This window comes from Crocodylus porosus, unplaced genomic scaffold (genome assembly GCF_001723895.1).
Source record: "Crocodylus porosus isolate Cpor-Errol unplaced genomic scaffold, CroPor_comp1, whole genome shotgun sequence".
Lineage (NCBI taxonomy): Eukaryota > Metazoa > Chordata > Crocodylia > Crocodylidae > Crocodylus > Crocodylus porosus.
The window spans coordinates 48,756,005-48,763,110 of NW_017728907.1; positions in this window are offsets into that span (position 1 = coordinate 48,756,005).

Consider the following 7,106-nt stretch of genomic DNA (forward strand, 5'->3'; position numbering starts at 1 on the left):
GAGCGGGGTTAAGTATTCTTTGTATACTCTTGCGGGTAAACTGAGGCAGGCAGAGAGGATCAATAAGCCATTTTTACTTCAAGTCACAGCCCTTTCAGAACAAGTAGATCTACTTAGAGCACGCTGGCTTCTTTGAAGATGTCTGGTCTCCTGGGACCTAATTGGCACATACAATTCCTTATTTTTCTCCACTCAAAGAAATTCAGGATAGATTTGGTTCCTCCTCATAAGGGTTCAAGTTCAAATTTCAAGGCCATCAGGGCAAATCTAGAATCGTTGCCTTGAAGTCAACAGGTTTAGTTTGGTTTCAGACACTAAACGCTTCTCTCCCTGTACGTAGCTCCAGCGTTGCCAAGCCTATAAGCCAAGGGAAAAGGGAAAACATCTCCAAGCATTTATTGCTTTTGGTTTGAGATCACAGGAAGGAAAAGCAATATCTTCAGTCAATGCAAGGCTCCCTCTCAGTGGCTAATAGCAAGCTCCTTTTCCTTCCCTCCCATTGTGCTGCTTTGCCATTCATTGACCTTCTTAAACATACACGCTTCTGATTGGTTTCCAACAGGCTTGCTCTTCAACTTGGCCACTGCCTTCATGGGACATCCAAGGTGTCCATTCATGGTCTATGCACTATTCCACTGCCTTCTCTCTTGCACCCAAGGCTCCATCATCCAATCAAGGAACAAGAACACCACCATACGATACTGGTGGCTAATTATCTATCTGGAATAGCCTTGACTTAAGCCAAACTGAGCAGCTGGAGAGCAACAACTCATGGGGTGCAAATGTTTTGCCCAGGTTGTTTGGTGAAGGGTGACAAAATGGCCAATGAATGAAGTCTGGCCCAGTGTGATGGATAGAAGGATAGGCCTGAGTCACAAATGCTAGATGCAGAAAACCACTGGATGAAGTGCCATGGCCTGTGACATATCGAAATTCAGACTAGATGGTCCCTTAAATCTATGGGTATGGATCTGAATTTCTTCAATAGGCATCTTGGTTCATCTCAAATTCTTACCAAAAGGTACGCAATCCAGGTCAAGGATCAGTTTCTTTAATATTGATACTGAACAATGAGGTTAAGATCCCACTTCTCTCTGTTACCCTGGTCGCTTCCTCGAAGCCCCTTAGGTCTATGCTGGGAGCTGGCTCAGTTCAAGAGGGAAAAGCACCAGCTACTAGTAATCTGTCACCCATATTACTAACTGCATGCCCTGGGTCTCTTTTCCCAGTTGCCTATCCCAAGTACTGGCCAAGCCTTTCTGGAACCCAGAGCAAAGCCAGCTGCACTGTGATCGTTTACAAGGTGTATTCACGAAGCGCCCAGATTGAGAGACCTCAGGAGAAGGCAAAAGACATCCCCGCTAAACAAGGGGAGGAATTAATGATATATCAATTAGAGACACTAGCTGAAGATCCTTTTGAATTAGAGAGGGAAGTTAAATGCAAATCTCTACTTAAGGGATAGGTCTTTTGACTCCAGCTAGTGGTTAGTAGAGCGAGTTTCTTGCTGTCCAAACTGGTTATACAAGTGCCAGCTCTTGCTCAGAGATTACCTAGGACAGTGGTTTTCAACCTGTGGTCCACAGACCCCTGGGGGTCCACAGACTATGTCTAAGGAGTCAACAAAACATAACAATGATCAGTCAAAAGTACATGAATACCCACACTTACAATTCAAAAGAGGCCCAGCACCTACATTCAAAATTTTTGGGAGGTCCACTAATGAGAAAAAAAAAAAAAAAAAATGTTGAAAGCCACAAGCTTAGGGAGTCCAGCTGGAGAAGTATCGCCCAAAGAAAATGAAGAAGTTTATGGGCCCAAATCTCAGCTGAAGATCTGGCTCCTTTTGAAAAGACTCATATTTGCAATGGAGAAACTCACCACCAGACTCACCTGTAACCATGTGAGTTACTCAGTGAAAATCTCTTCCAGCTCTCATTTGTTTGGGGAGGTTTTCCTCTTGCCTGGATATCAGTTTCCTGCATTTGTTGCATCTGATGAAGTGGGAGTCAGCCCATGAAAGCTTGTGCTATCTATATAAATCGAGAGAGAGAAAGAGAGAGAGAGGGCCTTGCCTACCTATGTCCTTAGATCAACATGGCTACAACTAAAAACCCAGCATATATTTCTATTTTTTTTATAGATAATATATGGTATGTGTGTATGTGCACACATGCATGCACACACACACACACACTTTGATTAGTCTATAAGGTGCAAATCAATCCTCATTTCATAATCTAGCCGGTTCTTTTAAAAGTTTAAGATCATGAGCTGCTTGTATTTACAAATTAAGATTAGAACAGAGAATCATTCCCCCCAAGTACTTCCTTAAATGGGAAGGGCAGGGCAAGGTGGCACCTTGGAGACTAACTGGGAAAAGAGATGCAATGAAAGCATTGTCATCAGTGTACTATAGCAGGAAACTGGGTGGATTCTAGTCCTGAGGCACTATATAAAATTGTGCATACTTCCCTGCATCTCTAAATGGTCTGTAAAATGGCCAGTACTGATCTACTTCACAGTAGCATGATGAAGCTAGCAGTTGTAAAAGTGCAATGAGATTGTGAGATGCCAAAGGCTGGGTTTCAGAGTCCTCTCAAATCTGTGTGACAGACTCATAGAGCTCACGTTGCCCATGCTTCCTTTCATCACGCCAACCCAGAGTTTTCAGCCAGAAGGATCATGCAGAAAAAAAAGAGGAGAAATGCAAAGCTGATCAGAAAGCTTTTTTCTTTTTGGCAGAAAAAACCTCTATTTCTGACCAAATTGGGGAATTTTCCTAGCCAGCTCCGGTAACAAATACATAATCATGTTACTGCTGATGAGGCCTGACTTGAGTATGGTTTCAAACACCAATTGGAGGCTGCAGGAAAAGGCCCTGAAGAGAAAAAAACCTTTCCTGGATTTGAAGGTCATCTCCCTGTATCCAGACCAGTCAGTCACTCTGGGGGAACACCAACACATTAATAAGAATTGAACATATGGTGCGGTCAAAGGCTCAATACAGGGATAAGGGTGAATTTTTGTGGCTGGTATTACACACACTCAGAATAGACAGTAGCATAGCTGTATAATGAGCGCCCCCCCTGTGGCCAAGCGGGGTAGGAGGAGCTCTCCCCTCCCCCCCCGCCCCATGGCCAAGCAGGGCATGACTTCCCCCCACTTCACCAAGTGGGGCATGAGCCCCCCCATGTCCTCTCACCCTCCCATCAGTCTCCTACACCTTCCCAATAGTGGCTCCAACAGCCTGGAGGGGCTAAGCAGCAGCAGCATGAGGTTCATGAGCAGCAGCAAGGTGGGGAGGAATATCACATCCAGTTTTTGCTGCAGAAGAGAAAGCCTGGTGTTTAAATGGCCATATGAGATGCAAAAAAAAGGAGGTGACATCACCCCACTGCTGCTTTTGCAGCAAACACCACTGTTTCCCAGCATAATTAGCTGGCCAGTGATGTCTTAGGGGCTAGATGTTTTAAATTGTACCCAATCTGTGGATGCCATCATACTACAGGGGCATGAAACAACCCTCCTCTCTCAAACCCACATTAAAAGGGCCCATGAAAGCAAAAAAACCCAGCGTGAGAAAAAGTCAGCACGGCCAGATCGAGATCTCCGCTCTCAAGCTTTCATCTCAGATGGCTCCCTTTAAGGCCATGACATTTCTGTACTTTTCTCCCGCCTCTCTTGACAAACACCATGGCTACAAGGGCAGCGAATCAAACAGCATTTTATTATGGGGGGGGGGGCGGAGGTTGTGGCACCATAAATCCAGTTAATGCCACCAACTGGCTCTGCTGGCATTAGCGGGAGGTGGCAGTGAGACAGTTAGGGAAACCAGTTTGTGTGTTTAGTACCAAATATCCCCCCCCCAATCACAAACAATGGAGCTAAAAGGTTAGGTATCAGCCTGATAATCGTGAATGACGTGTCATTATTACATGCCACACGTTTATTATCTCCCACTACAGCAGTGTCACAGGCGGCTGGAGGAGGGCAGATAACCGGGTTCCTTCATGCAGATGGTTTATTATCAGGATGCTCCAGGAGGAGGTTTAAGACAGTTAGTGATGCTGTTTGCCAGTTAAAGATTAGAGACCCCAGAGAATAATTAACAATCCCAAAACCCAGTTTTCTGCAGGATTCTTATGCTTTCTCTCCCCTCCCCCATCCTCTTTAATCTATTCATTCTAGCAGGTGTAATAAAGTGATAAGGAGAGGCTCCGGGGATGTTTGTTTGACTGCTGTGGGTATACAAACCAACAATGGATGGTGGTTTACTGCTGGCTTTTGCTTGCTTGAACTGAGACCAAAAACTTTTCCAGCCACCTCTGTCATTCAGCCCTAGCCCGGATCCCACCTGGACACAGAGGGCTCTCGTGGAACCAGCCACGTTTTCCTCTTCTCCCATCAGATCGATTCAGCTTCTTGCCAGCATTGCAAGCAGATGTGGGGCAGCTTTCTTCCATTTCTATTCTCTCCCCCACTTCTTCAGTTTGGATCTTGGGTTTCTCTGGGTGACTTCTGGTTCATTGTTATTGCAAAAATTAAAAAACAAAACTAATGCTTGTTATGTGCATCCCAGCAGCCTCCCGGGATGCAAACCTGATTTCCATAGAGCAGGCAGAGGCGCAGGGCCCCAGAGACCTCTCGGGCAATTTGAACAGCATACGGCAGGATGCTTCCTCCAAAAGCCGTAGTTGAAATCAAAGGCACCGGTCACACTATTGCTCCGTCTCACAAATAAGGAGACTTATGAACAGGCGTTTCTCACATTGATCACTCCTAGGTTTTTGTTGCAATGGCCATTTGAATACAATGAGATTTATATTGCCTCTTGATTACACGGTCTTTGAAAATCCGTGAGCCCTGGGCCCTGGTTGGCCAGCAGTGGAAAATGCATTGAAGACAGAGATCACCTTCAAAACAAGGAAAGTCTTCTCTTTCTCTCTATTAAACCAGCACTACCAGCTGAGGGATTCAACCCCTGATTTTGTGCAACACTTAAGTTCAACTGTCTTTTTTCCCCATGTGCATACAGCACCTGACACGGCGGTCCGCGGCTGGCAATCCCAGCTTCTACAGCCATACCAATGGTGCTGCCACGATAAAACAAAAGGAAGCCTTTACACCAGTTTAAAACCAGTATAGCACCTGTTGGATTTTACTGGGTTAGTAACTTATACTGCCATTATCACTAGGCCGGCTGTTCATTGGAGCAAGTGGGAGCTTTGCCCCGCACTGCAGTAGGAGCTAGCCCTCCGAAACTCTCCAAGAAAAAAAAGCAGGCATCTTCATTGCCCCAGGCTGGTCAGAAGTAGAGAGACAAGGCTCACACATCACCCCCACCCCCTCAAGTTTTTCTGCAGTTTCCAAACAGAGGACGCCCACTCAAAGTGCATCAGGAAGGCAACTGGTTTCAAAATGCCACGGAGATCTCCCCGCGTTATCTTTTATGCATGCATGAAATGGTAAGTTAAGACACACGCCTGATAACGAGACGCCCCGCTCTCCCTCAGCCAGTCTCTTGCAGATGTGACTGGCAATTTTGTGATAGTCCTTGTGACAGCAAGATGAGCAGAGGCAGTAACTCGAACCGGTCTGCAGTGGAAATTCCCATTTCCCTTGCATCCAGATCCATAGGTGCTCTGTTGCCTGCTTTGCGGTTGTGTGGGAGTCGTGGCTGCGGTTCTGCAGGTAATTCTAGCAAGGCTGCCTAAGCAGCTACCCATCGAAGGACATTTAAAACTAATTACCCAGCTTCAGGAAGGACCGAGCTGGTTACACAATTAGTGGTAGCACCATTAACTAGTCTGAAGCTCACTTGAGTACATCTGCACTATGCAGTCCTAGCAGTCATTGCAATGGAGCCATCTCCTTAATTATTCCAGCCGGAGTCACCAGTTGTTTTAGGTAGATGTCCCACTGGGAAGGTAGAGGAGCTGGACAGTCACCCCTGCTTCTTTATATCTATTGTCACTCTCCACAATGGAAGATGCAACTCCCAGGGACCTGGTTTCCCTTCCTGGAAAGTACACCATAGCACAAAGGTTTGAGAGTGCCCAGGAGAAGAGGCCCCAGCAGCAGCTAAAGGCAATGCTGGCTCATAGAGAAAGAGCACCAATTCCCATGGCACGGCCCCTGGAAACTTCCTTCCAAATGACACTCTGCAGGAGCCTGAGAAAGGATCTCCCTTGGCCTATGCCAACATGTGGGTGCGAATGTGCCCACTGCAGTTCCTAGGGCTTGCGCTCACGCCGCGATGAAAAGTCAAGGGTAGGAACTTCCAGGGGGATGCGAGAGGCGGGGTGGGATTAGGCATGACCTTGTTAGAGGATGATGCATGACGACCACGTGTGACAGGCCCTATACCTCAGGCTAGAGGAGCTTCAGAGAGCTGCTGTACTGTATATCAGCCCATTACACCAAGCTCCAATGCAGCTGCCCAGCCAGACACCAAGCGCACGTCGATTTTTGCTAGCTCCCTATGCTTTGCTTTTAAAATCAGCTGCACTGCACACAGGCAGAACCCCTCCCCCTATTCATTAGGGATAATAATTTACCACCCACCTTTAAAAGCAACACCACGGAGGCAAAACCCATGGAAAATGGGGGTTTGGGGTTCCTCGACCACGGTCTGCACTTCAAGGAGAGAGGACTGTTGGGAAGGGATGGCCTTCACCTCGCCTGGAAAGGGAAGCTCTTCTCGGCCAGATTGGCTGACCTTCTTGACAGGGCTTTAAACCGAGACTGCGGGGGGACGGGCGGTCTACTAACACTTCTAGCCCAGGTCATGTTAGCCGTGCTACCAATACCTTGGGCAGCCCAAGGGACCCCGCTCTGGCAACAGCCCAAGGAAATGTCCCGCTTCACACCTCAGGGGAGCATCCAGCTTCTCACGGCACACTTAACTGCCTGTACACAAGTGCCAGAGCTTGGGAAATAAACGTGAGGAACTGGTCCTTCTCCTATGTGAAAATCTCACATATGAAACTATGAAAATAACTATTACCTGGTCGTGATTACCAAGACCTGGTGGGGCTCCACCTACGATTGGTCGGTGGCAGTAGAGGGTTACACCGTGTATAGGAGAGACCGTGTGGGGAAGA